This window comes from Phoxinus phoxinus (assembly GCF_949152265.1).
Source record: "Phoxinus phoxinus genome assembly, chromosome: 15".
Lineage (NCBI taxonomy): Eukaryota > Metazoa > Chordata > Actinopteri > Cypriniformes > Leuciscidae > Phoxinus > Phoxinus phoxinus.
Window position 1 is genome coordinate 8585192 of NC_136890.1, and position 13809 is coordinate 8599000.

A 13809-nucleotide genomic window follows, 5' to 3' on the forward strand; every position below is an offset into this window, starting at 1 on the left:
AAGAAAAGAAAAGCATAACAATAATGTTAAATCATATCTTTGAATAAATCATCATAATGTATCAAAAATTTTGCACTTTTTTTGTTATTTATAAGTTTAAGGGATGAAATAAAAGAGTTAAGTTCAGCAAGAAAAAGAGGAAAGCTTAAAGGAGACTTGAGCCATTTTTGCTTGTGGATGAAGAATTTTGCATACAAGATAAAGAAATTAACAATATATTCAAGGGACCGCAACTTTGGGTTTTCATAATAAAAGATAACCTCTTTGAGAGTGAAGGTGTGGGTCACATTTGTAGGGCTAAAAAGAAAAGAGCTTAATTCAACCCAAAATCTATTGGTTACATTACAATTACAAAATAAATGGGCGGCTGTTTCTTCAACAAAACCACAAAAAGAGCAAGTTTCATCAATATCAAAATATTTAGAGATGGATAAGTTAACAGGATAGATTTTATGAAGGATTTTATAATGAATTTCCTTAACTTTGTTGGATACACAAAATTTAGAAGGCAAAAGCCAGGCCTTTTTCCAATTTACGTTTGTTACAAGGGATCCCCAATAGAATTTACCCCTTGGAGTAATCTTTCTCTTCATTTGAAAAATTGTGCGAATATGTCTGTTGTTGCATTTACGATCCAAAAAGTCAATACCGCCCAAGCGTAAGGCTGGATAAACACTGTTAACTTTACTGAAGTTAAGATGATTTTTAATTAACTGGATTAAGCCAGCTGGGATAGCTTTTATCAATGTATCATATTCTTTTGGTGGAACAGGAAAATTATGGAAATTCAAAAATTGCTTGTAAGTTAGAATATGACCAAAATCATCAAAGACAGATATAATGCAATTAAAGTTATTGTTGAACCATCTAGGAAAAAAGAGAGACTTTTTCCTGACGGTCATATCCGCGTTGTTCCAAATGAGAACTTTGTGGGGAGAAAAGCTATGGACAAAACACAATTTCCACGATAGAAGGCATTGTTGATGAAAGTTTGATAAGGAAATGGGTAACTTGCCAGGCAAAAAGTTACACTTTAATAGGAAGGACAGGCCACCAAGTTTGTTGAAGATATTATTAGGAATGAAAAACCATAACGACACCGGGTTCACAAGACATCTTTTCAGGGAGTTTACTTTAAAGGCTAGCGATGACTCTACTCTTCCTGACTCGAGTAAACCATGACATCAGCGCGATATGATTCGTTTCTAAATCTGTCAATCATCCACGTGTCCCAACGTGACCAAAAGGCTGTCCTTCTTCACTGACGCGCTGTCTGTTTACTTCCTCATTCTGAGCTACGAGGCAAACGCAACTAAACATCTCTTCGTGTGATTAAAAAAAGCTAATAAATTCAGGATTCAAGTATATCTGGTTTGTGTGTGTGCTTTCTGTTCGATTTTGGTTATTATATAGGAACAAATAATGTTACAGTATGCATGCTAGTACAGATAGCCCCTAGCTTCGTATAAAATGCTAAATAAAACATATTTTAAAATATTTTTTTGACTTGAAGCCATTTTAAACCGCGACCGGAATATGATTCAAATACTCGATGGTGTTTTAAAGTGAGCTTTAAGTAAAACTGTAATATTAATAAATTATATTGTGTCATTTAGCTTGAGGCTACATGATGAGCTAAATGCACCTGCTACATGAGCTTGACTAACGTTATTCCATACAATATTTTTTTTAAAGAATTTTCAGTGTAACCGGGGCAGGAATAGCCTGATATTTAATTAATTTCCCTGGTGAGTTGCCCTTATGTTTGCGTTGACTCAGCTGAGCGCGCTGTCCCCTTTAAGAGTGTGTGCATGCGAAAATGAGAGCGAGCGCGTCAGACTGAAAGAGAGCGCAGTTTGAGACAGAGACACAGAGTGAGAAATAGTCGATTAAACCGTTTAAAAAGAGAACGTTTCCAGGTTGAGATTGACTTGTAAATCTGTGGTGACAACAGTCGTGCGATAGTGTCGAGTGTATGGTTGATTTCGCTGCTCAAACGAGTGTTGTGTTCCTGCACGTGAGAGATCTTCCGTGGGAAAAGGAAATCCTGAGGTGTTGGGGAAGATTGAGCGTGAGTTAATCTGTAATATGTTATAAAAAGTTGTTGCAAGGTTAAATAACAGTTTATTTCATATATTACTGTAACATTGAGCACTTATTTTTCTTTATGTTGTGTTAGAGGGGAGAACAGAGACACGTGATATTGCACGTGCACCAGCTACCACGTGAGCTTTTTCTGTGTGCTTCAAAGTCTCAATAAGAGTGAGTTCTGATCATTTCATTCTCTTAAAGTGTTTATGAATAAGTTTAGAAGAATATTTGTACCCTGTTTCAAGTGTATACTATTTCGTTGGGTCTAATTTCTGATTGATTTGAACAGAAGGGGTCAAACTGTGGAATGTAATGTATTCATGTGGTGAAATGTGCAGATTTCTCATGTATGCTGTTCTTTATTTCTTTCATTAGGCACATACAGGTCACTACCATTGTTTTTGGCACTCATTTTATTTGTTTCTGAGATTATCAAAGTGAAAACCATTTTTTTATTATTTGTTTTTGCTTTGTAAGACTTTTATCACTTTTTCTGCACTCATTGCAGGATAGTTGGACAGTTTATTTTGTTATGCCAATTCCACTTATTAATTGGAAGATTTTTCTAGAACTGCTTTTCTCCTGAACAAAAATATATATTAATGCTGTGTCTCATTTGAGGCTCAGTCAGGAATAAAAGAACCCATTTTCTTTAGATGTTATGGCTGTGTCTTATTTCCTGGCATAACGTTTGAACGGCCACATCTAATTTGGTACCAGGAGTGGGGTTCCGTTTTTGTTTGGGGGTTGGTTTATTTTTTGTGATAAGAGTGCTAAAATAGTAGGGTGCAAACAATGGTAGTGGCTAAGAGCGGCTGAGTGCTATAAGGACCTGCAGAATATTGTGTGCCATCCTGAAGAGAGCTGCAGGAGGACCGAGGGCCAGCAAACCAGGACTGCTGCGTCAGACTGTGAAGGACGGTGCTTTTTGAACTGATTGTTTGAGAACTGAGACTTTTTGCAATTGCGAGTCATGGACGCTGAGGGCATGGACGATGCAGCCGCCCAGGCTGAGGACATTCAAGGTGCGGGTGCTGCAGTTCCGGAAATGGACATTGAGGGAGGTAACCCCATCTCGCAGTTACAGTCACAGATCCTGGAGTTGGGACGGAGACATGATCACGTAATGTCGACACTTTCTAACATGACTAATGTACCTGCTAGATCTTATGTGTATATCCCAAGAGAAAAACAAATTGTACCTTTCAGTGGGGATCCGGGTAAAGATTGTCAAAATGTGGATGAGTTCATTGAGGAACTTGAGAGAGTAATCAGAGTGAGGGGTTTAAACACAGAGGATCAGGTAGATTTTATCCTATCTCACTTAAGGGGTTCTGCTCTAGATGAAGTCAGGTTGTGTATGGGAGGGGAGGATAAGTTGCCTCAAGACATGTTCTCCTATTTGAGGGCAGCCTTCAGGGAAAAGCGAAGCACCCCCCAGTTGTTGCATGCATTTTATGCACGGAAACAATTAGATGGTGAAGATTTTCGTGATTATTCACACGCCTTATCCTTGCTGCTCAATGCTGCACTCCAGCAGTCACCCCATATTGTTCCGAACATGCAGCTGGCATTGAGAGATCAGTTTATAGAGGGGGTGAGGGATTCAACTCTTCGTAGGGAACTGCGTAAGGTAGTTCGAGAGCGACCCCACGCTACATTATTTGATGTCCGTGAGGAGGCCCTCATGTGGTGTTTGGAAGAGAGACCCCGTGCAGCTAATCTAGCTAGAAACCGAAACCTAGTGGGTGTGGGGGAAAATGTAGAGCATGCGAGAATGTCCGCCACTGTACCAAGTGACTTGAATGTAGCCCTGCAAGAGGTAATTAAGGTAATTACACAACAAGGGAAAGCAATCGGGGAACTTACCAATGCTGTTCGTGATCTCACGATCCGGAGGCCCGACCAAAGTGGTGAGAAACCTAGTAAGGCCAGGTTTAAGCCAAGGTATACCCGTGATGGCCAACCCATTTGTTTGAGATGCGAGGGCGTTGGACACATAGCCCGGCAATGCACTGTGCCACGCTTCCATGAAAACCCTGTGCCAGCTACACCTGAGTCCCAGAGTCTTCAGGGAAACTGTGCGCCTCCATTGCGAAGAGCCGAGCAATGAGAGGTGGCACTGATGGCTCAAAAAGTGACACCCTGACTAAAGAGCGATTCCTGGAGCGTGCAGTGGGCAAGTGCCCAGAAGTCGAAATACACATTGGGGGGGTAGCTGTCAGATGCCTTTTGGACACTGGTAGCAATGTGAGTACGTTGACAGAGAGTTTCTTTAAAGAGCATCTTCATGGAGAAGATAGAGACATGCATTGTACGACCAAGTGGTTGAAGATCACCGCTGCCAATAGATTGCCGCTTCCCTACCTTGGGTATGTCGAGCTCGATATCCAGGTAATGGGGTTGACTATACCTGGGTGCGGGTTCTTGGTGATTCGTGGCGAGGATGATGGGGTGACCGACTCGGCACCCCCAGGCATACTTGGCATGAACATAGCGCAGCGCTGTAAACAGTTGATTCTGGCCGAGTTTGACAATTCTTTGGAAGGGACGTTGGATGCTGACTGGAGAGCCGCCTTTAACAAGGTGCAAGAGGCCATCCCAGTCGAGGCAACCTCTATGGTCCGGACGGTAGGCACACATAAGTCATATGTACCCGCAGGCTCAGTTGCTACAATTCAGGCAAAAACACACAAGGAACTGATTGGAAATAGGGGCTTAGGATTGTTTGAACCAGGTAATACATCATTGCCAGGTGGCCTGGTCCTGGTTCCTACCTTGGTGTCATCGGGTAGTCGAGTGTTCCCAGTGCAGGTAGTAAACTTGTCACCAGAGGATGTGTGGTTGCCACCTAAGTTGAAACTCGGGATACTTACCCAGGGTCGTCGCTTTGAGGGTAGCTCCTGCGAGGTTTCATTCCATCGTATCTCCGCAGATCATGAAGAAGTTACTGTCCACCAGAGATCAATGACAGGGGTTGGGAGTGACCTGCAGTGTCCATTGGAGAAAGTGCAGATAGGTGGTACACCTACACAGCAGGCAGAGCTGAAGGCACTCCTGGTGAAATACTTGGATGTGTTTGCCATCTGTGACGAAGACCTTGGTTATGCTGACCTGGTAAAACATGAGATTCCCCTGAACGATGATCTCCCTGTCTCACAGCCATACCGACGAATACCCCCAAACCAATTTGAGGAGGTAAAGGACCATATCTCCGGACTGCTCAAGAAGGGTGTCATCCGAGAAAGCTCCAGTTCATATGCATCCCCGGTGGTGTTAGTTCGTAAGTCTGATGGGAGTCTCCGGCTATGCGTGGACTACAGGAAGCTGAACTCTAAAACTAGACGTGATGCATTCCCATTGCCACGAATCGACGAGAGTCTGGATGCTTTGAGCAAGGCCAAGGTGTTCTCATCTATTGATCTTGCGAGTGGCTATCACCAGGTGGCAGTTCATGAGAAGGACCGGGACAAAACAGCCTTCATTACACCCTTTGGGCTGTATGAATATAAGAGGATGCCTTTTGGACTCTGTAATGCTCCTGCAACATTCCAGCGCCTCATGCAGGGCATAATGAGTGATCTGGTCTTTCAAATGGTACTTGTATATTTGGATGATTTGCTTATCTATTCAAGTACATTTGAGGGACACTTAGTGAGGCTTGAGACTGTGCTAAAAAGGTTGAGGGAGGCTGGGCTAAAGGTCAAGGTGGAAAAGTGCCATTTTCTGCAGTCCGAAGTAAAGTTCCTGGGGCATGTTGTGTCAGCTCAGGGGGTGTCTACAGACCCAGACAAAGTGAGTGCAGTGAAGCAGTGGCCGATCCCTAACACTCTGAAGGAGCTGCGATCCTTTCTAGGGTTCTGCAGCTATTACCGAAGATTCATGGAGGGCTTCTCTAGAGTGGCGGGTCCGCTCCATGATGTGGTTAACACTTGTGTTCGCCAGGGGAGTGTTGTTCAGGCCAATAAGTTGCTCAAGGACTCCTGGACGACAGAATGCCAACAGGCCTTTGAGCACCTCAAGGAGAAGCTTACCTGTGCTCCAACGCTGGGTTATGCGGACTTCAGCCTACCGTTTGTGCTAGAGACCGATGCCAGTAACCTGGGATTAGGCGCTGTGCTATACCAGCAGCAAGGGGGAAGAAAAACTGTGATTGCGTATGCAAGTCGGAGGTTGAGGGGTGCAGAGCGAAATGACAGGAACTACAGCAGTATGAAGCTGGAGCTTCTGGCACTCAAGTGGGCAGTGGGAGAGAAGTTCAGGAGTTACCTGCTGGGATCTAAGTTTACTGTCTTAACAGATAACAACCCCCTGTGCCATCTCAACACAGCCAGGCTGGGCGCCGTTGAACAGAGGTGGGTTGCACAGCTTGCAGTATTCGATTTTGATGTGCAGTACCGTCCTGGTCGGTGTAACACTGCAGCCGATGCTCTCTCTAGAAGACCAGGGCTAGAGGGAATGGAGGTGGTAACTGAAGATTCGGAGTACGACGGCTGTGTGGCTATTTGCAGCGGGCTCCGCACCGGGACTGCAGTGGAGGCTGATCTGTCAGAGCTAATGGCAGGACCTAGATACATAGGGACAGGACAGCTCCAATCAGCCACGTTTGATCAAGGGAATGAAGAGGGACAACTCCTGGAAAATACCCCAACATTACCTGGATACACGAAAGATGAGCTTTGTCAGTTTCAAGAGGAAGATCCGACCATCAGCATGCTTAAGTGTTTCTGGGACAGGAAGAGGAAACCCACAAATCATGAGAGAAGAGGCTTGTCTCGACCAGTGTTGTTGTTGCTCAAGCAGTGGGATAGGATCCAAGAGAGAGAGGGGCTGTTGTTCAGAGTCATCGACGATGTGTTCAATGGGGAATGCCGACAGTTGCTGCTCCCTGCATGTCTGGTCAAGCTGGTGTTGCAAAGTGTCCATGATCAGATGGGGCATCAGGGCATTGAGAGAACGCTGGGCCTGCTCAAACAGCGTTGTTACTGGGCTGGGATGAGTGATGCTGTGGATAAGTGGGTGAAGGAGTGCCAGCGGTGTGTGTTAGCCAAAATGCCGCAGCCGAAGATACAAGCACCTTGGGCCCCGTTCTTGGCGTCGCACCCATTGGAGGTGGTCGTGATGGATTTCACCACACTAGAGCCTGCATCGGATGGGCGGGAGAATGTCTTAGTGGTAACCGATGTATTTACTAAGTTCAGCCAGGCGTTCCCCACCCGCAATCAGAAGGCGGACACTACCGCAAAGGTCCTTCTAAAGGAGTGGTTCCTCAAGTATGGTGTGCCACAGCGTCTTCACTCAGACCAGGGGAGGAATTTCGAGAGTGCTGTTATTGCAGAGCTCTGTAAACTGTACGGTGTAAGGAAATCCCGCACTACGCCACATCACCCCCAGGGAAATGCGCAATGTGAGAGATTCAACCGAACTCTGCACGATCTCTTGCGTTCATTACCACCTGATAAGAAACGGAGGTGGCCAGAGCACTTACCTGAGCTGGTGTACGCCTACAATGTGACTCCCCATTCTTCCACCGGTTACTCTCCATACTACATGCTGTTTGGAATGCAGCCACACTTACCAGTAGATGCCTTGCTGGGTCAGGAGACAGGAGGGGAGACAGAGCCTACCTGGTTGTCTGTCCATAAGGAACGGCTTCAGGATGCACACACCAGAGCACGAGAGTATGCCGAAAGAAAGGCAGCGGACCGTGTTGCCAAGCGTGAGAATGTGGTGTATTGTCCAGAGGTGGCAGTGGGTCAGCAGGTGTATTTACGATATCGTCCCCCAGGACGGAACAAGATCCAGGATGCCTGGGCACCCACAGTGTATAAGGTGGTAGAGGTGCATGGAACAACCTACACCGTGGAACCGGTGGGAGGAGGTCTGGCAAAAAGAGTGCATAGGTCAGACATCAGGCCCTGTCCAAAACCAGTTCCAGTGCCGACGCCTAGGCGAAGAGTGACACCTGTAAAAGTTCCTACCTCGGAGTTGGTAGAAGGGATGCCTGCACTGGATGCAGAATGCGTGCTTGTGGAGGAAACCCGATGGACTAAGGAGGATCCGGTGGAACAAGTGCTTGGGAGGTTGCAGCAGCCAGTGATGCAGTCAGAGGATGATGCTGAAATAGGAGAGGAAGCGGAGAGCAATGATGAAGTACCAGTAGAGGATGAGGCGAGTGTTGTCGGACAGCTCTCTCAGCCTGAAACAGAAAGAAAGGATTCAGCATTGGATGTGGTGGTGACTAGGCCAGTTCCTGTTCCCCGAAAGCCCAGGGCAGAGAGTGCCCAGGTGGATACACCCTGTCCTTCACCACGCAGGACACAGCGGTCTACTGCTGGGGCTCATAGCAATCCAAACAGACTGCCTAAATCGGCTTGCAATTCTGTGTCTTTCAGTCCCGATGTTCTTTCCCAAGTGTTAGCTGGAATAGTGTTGTATACATCTGGAAAACTACAAGGAGTAGTGGATGATTAAAGCATGTTTGTAGTCATCGAGGACGTTGACTGTAGGCAGGGGAGAGTGTAACCGGGGCAGGAATAGCCTGATATTTAATTAATTTCCCTGGTGAGTTGCCCTTATGTTTGCGTTGACTCAGCTGAGCGCGCTGTCCCCTTTAAGAGTGTGTGCATGCGAAAATGAGAGCGAGCGCGTCAGACTGAAAGAGAGCGCAGTTTGAGACAGAGACACAGAGTGAGAAATAGTCGATTAAACCGTTTAAAAAGAGAACGTTTCCAGGTTGAGATTGACTTGTAAATCTGTGGTGACAACAGTCGTGCGATAGTGTCGAGTGTATGGTTGATTTCGCTGCTCAAACGAGTGTTGTGTTCCTGCACGTGAGAGATCTTCCGTGGGAAAAGGAAATCCTGAGGTGTTGGGGAAGATTGAGCGTGAGTTAATCTGTAATATGTTATAAAAAGTTGTTGCAAGGTTAAATAACAGTTTATTTCATATATTACTGTAACATTGAGCACTTATTTTTCTTTATGTTGTGTTAGAGGGGAGAACAGAGACACGTGATATTGCACGTGCACCAGCTACCACGTGAGCTTTTTCTGTGTGCTTCAAAGTCTCAATAAGAGTGAGTTCTGATCATTTCATTCTCTTAAAGTGTTTATGAATAAGTTTAGAAGAATATTTGTACCCTGTTTCAAGTGTATACTATTTCGTTGGGTCTAATTTCTGATTGATTTGAACAGAAGGGGTCAAACTGTGGAATGTAATGTATTCATGTGGTGAAATGTGCAGATTTCTCATGTATGCTGTTCTTTATTTCTTTCATTAGGCACATACAGGTCACTACCATTGTTTTTGGCACTCATTTTATTTGTTTCTGAGATTATCAAAGTGAAAACCATTTTTTTATTATTTGTTTTTGCTTTGTAAGACTTTTATCACTTTTTCTGCACTCATTGCAGGATAGTTGGACAGTTTATTTTGTTATGCCAATTCCACTTATTAATTGGAAGATTTTTCTAGAACTGCTTTTCTCCTGAACAAAAATATATATTAATGCTGTGTCTCATTTGAGGCTCAGTCAGGAATAAAAGAACCCATTTTCTTTAGATGTTATGGCTGTGTCTTATTTCCTGGCATAACGTTTGAACGGCCACATCAAGAACAGTTATTATTTTGTTCGTAGACTGAAGATAATATATGGATTACTTGTATTAGTGGGATGGCAGAGATTTAGATGACCAAGCAAATAACACAGGAATGCAGGCTATTATGGCTGATCTCAAACAAAAGAATAAGAATAAAAGAATAATGGCAGATTAAGTCTCTCACTGGCAGAAGTGTTAAATGTTGGTCGATTTACACTAATGGGCCATTTCTCCTCGCCAGACATTAGTCAAAGACTGTAAATGGGTATTTAGGGCAATAAAAATATCTGATAAGCATCTCCAAAGCCTCCCATGAAAACTTCTCCAAAACCTCCCATGATATGACCTTATAATAGGCTTCATAAAATGCATACTTTTAGTGATATCATCCTCAGATTTAAAATGAAGCATGACCACACTTGTAGCTACACTTTAGTTGTGGTTATAAGTTGATATCCTACATTTAAAAAAATATTTTATACATTTAATAAATATATTCTTAATATTTGTTGTTTTTGTTTTATGTTTGACCTTATATATCTCAATATTTATAACAGTTTGATGAATTTTGAGTCTTGAACTGTAAACTCTCAAGGGTTGGCTTTCTAAATATATGTTGGTTATGTGTCTATTCAGAATGAGTTCTGAGCAGAAATCTTTTTATTTTGGCTTTGTCATGAATGCATCACTTGCCAAAATTGAGGGTGCCGAGGAAGGGGAAACAACCTTTAACATTAGTTTTCAAAACTGTGCAACTCACCGAGTGATTAGGGACCGTTCGGTATTTATGGAATGGGCCACCGGAGGAAAATAGGGGAGGGTCATGCCTTTTTATTCTTTGTTGAGGGGAGGGTCATCCAACTTTTTTTAGTCTAGGGGGAGGGTCACACAACTTTTGTATTCATGAAAACAACAAACTTTCAAAGTGGCTTGTTTTGTGCATATTTTTCCATGTAGCTCTCTCAGTCTCGGTCCCCCCATAGCTAGCAGATGGGTCTGACCCAACAAAAATCAGACGCGAAAGATGGAAAGATCAAGTCCAGTTTGGCGCTGTTTGACAGTGTGCACGCGCTCAGAAAAAGTGCATCATGTCAGAACAGAACGCCAATGAAATGTTTACCACGAGCAAATAATAAACTTTTGTGATTGCGAATATCACAAGCAGTGTCCTGTGAGTGTAACTCTACCGCTGCATGTGATATGTAGCCTACGTCGAGTTTGGGACTGAGGCGCCAGAACTGCAGTTGATAGAATGTGCGCTGTAGCACGATAGGCTACCATATTTCTTCAAAAGCAGATCGTGGAGATATTACATCATCCACGATCAAAAATTGTGATATCTCATAAGCACAAGTATAAAACGACTGTTAGGCTATCATGTCTGAAAACAAACACAAATGACGCGTGCTACATTGGGGCTGTTTACACCTGGCCACTTCATGCGTTTTCTCAGATCGGATAGCTATCTGATTTATCAAAACGTTTCCATTTACACCTGGTGTGGTCGCATAAATGTGGTTTCCACAACCAGATGCATTTACACATGTCCAGTTTTGTCGGGAATGTGGCCCAGACCTCCTGAAGTGGTTTGAGCGATCGGATTCAAATCCATCTCGAATACGTTTCGGAGGGCATTTATACCTGGTCTTTTCACGATCGGATAGCTATCCCATCACAGAACACGCATGAAGTGGCCAGGTGTAAACAGCCCCTTATTCATCGCAAGACAGAGGCGAACCAACACTGAGTGGGGGCCCCAGGCAAAATTAACCAATGAGGACCTTTTTTTTTTTTATATAGCCTAGGCTATGTTTTATATATAATATATAAGATTTTTTTGTTAATATATCGTTATTAGATATATTATTATACACAATTCAAAAAGTAGTAAACACAGAACATCTAACAGAACATTTTAACAACCTTATGTGCTCATTTTTTTAATTAACGAAATGTCAATCTTTGTAACAGAAGATACAACACAATACAACAATCTTCAAGATACAGGAAATCTTCAAATGGGAAGATGTGAAAACAGATTGTCACCTTAAAAACAGTCATTTGAGTGGTGGAACAAGTCATGCTAAATAGAATTATAGTTAGCATCTTAACTTGTTCTATTATTTTATTAGTTAATTAACTAGCCTAATTGTTAACTCAAAAAATGTAATGTAAAGAGCTGGATACTTGCTAATTAAATAATGTCAAATATAGTAAATGTATTGTTGCCATATACTAAATATTTGACTAGTCGCACGTTAATTTCTGCTTAAATACTGCATGGGATATAGCCCATTCTGCGCTCAAGGGCATGTATAATCTTGACGCAAAAGCAGGCTAATTATAATAAATATTGTATTTAAAAATAACGATGCATTTTAATTGTTTATTAATAAACTCTTTTTTTTTAAATCAGTGTCCGCTGCAAACATGTCTCCATACATCTCCGCTGTAAAGTGCCCCTTTAAGAGAAATGCATCTTATACGGATTACATAATCAAATGATATTTGCTTTCGATTTGATTTTTTTCGTTTAAAAGTGGACATATCAAGCTTTATATAGATATTTTTTTTCATATATTTGAGGCTAGTATGCTATATAGCCTACGATATGTTTCTGTTTTTTTTTTTTTTTTTTTTGACGCGCTACAGTACACGGAGACCATGAAAGCGCGCCCTGATTGTTTTATTTTATTTTACGAAAGCAAAAGGTTTTCTTGTTATTGTGAGTTTACACAAATAAAAGTATTGCGACTGATGCATTATTCTTTTCTGTATGGCCAGAAATATAGTATTTTAAGTTGTTTCCACTGTTGATAGGAAAATGCGAATCGCATCGGCGCCTCCATGTCATGCAGTGCGCGCTACACACTCCGCACACACACTTGGTTATGCGCCTAAGAACAGCGAACAATTATCTAGGTTAACGTTAGAGTGAGCGGCGATGCCAGTCGGATAATCCTCATGTTTAACAAATCAAATCATGCAGTTTCTATCTATCGCGAGTCAGCGCTGCGCCAGTTTGAAAAAGGCTGGTGTGCAGGAGTCTTTTAATGAACGTTTGGTGTAGGTCTAGGCATAGAGATATCTGAACATCTTTGCCAAGCGCAAACCAGTACAGAAGTAATCAATAAATGATCAGGTAGGGTCATGCCTTTTCTCACAATCATTTTGGAGGGTCATAGAAAAAATTATTGCTGGCGAAGGGAGGGTCCAGTCTTTTTTGACTATAGATCCAAAACTCCTCCGGTGGCCCCTTAAATAAATAACGAACAGTCCCTTAGTGATTTTAGTTGATGTTCCAGAAACAAAAAGTGTTGCGAAATACAGTTTCTGTCGTATTTTATTCGTCATTTTGTAAAATCCCATTGAATTCTGTTGAAGGACTGAGTGCTCGTTAATATAAATGCGCTACCGCAAACGGAAAGGGGGCTGTTTACATTTGGTCGATGTAGTCTTTTTGCTCGCTTCCGTTTCTCATAAGGCTAGCGAGCAGAGCAACTGTGCAGTTTTTGACCGCACAAATTCTAACCATATTGAAAGACGTGACCACTGACCAGTGCAATATGAAGTTGAACTCGACTGTGACCGTGAGTGTCCCGCGAGACATAAACATCGGTTATCGCCATCAAGTGGTCGGGAGTGTGCTAACGCTTCAGATTCAAATATTGAGCGGAAGTTACACGGTTGTGAAGTGTCTGAAAAAATAGTTCCACTATAGCAAAATAAACGGATTGGAATCATATATTGCGACGATATATTGTTTATAATCATCAACGAACACCACTAACCACTCGGTGAGTTTAACAGTTTTGTAAACGAACATTATTGGCTGTTTTAATGACATTTTCGGACATGCCCATTGACTCCAATGTTAAATGGGTCCATGGCCAATTCTATTATAGTCAAAAACTCGAGAGAGAGAGAGAGAGAGAGAGAGAGAGAGAGAGAGAGAGAGAGAGAGAGAGAGAGAGAGAGAGAGAGAGAGAGAGAGAGGAACCATTGTCAAAAAAAATGTTGTCCACCACTCTTGTTCATCCAAAACAAACTACAATATAGACTCAAGGTGTTAAATACCGGAATTATCCTTTAAGTTTAGGTATTGGGTAGGAATTGG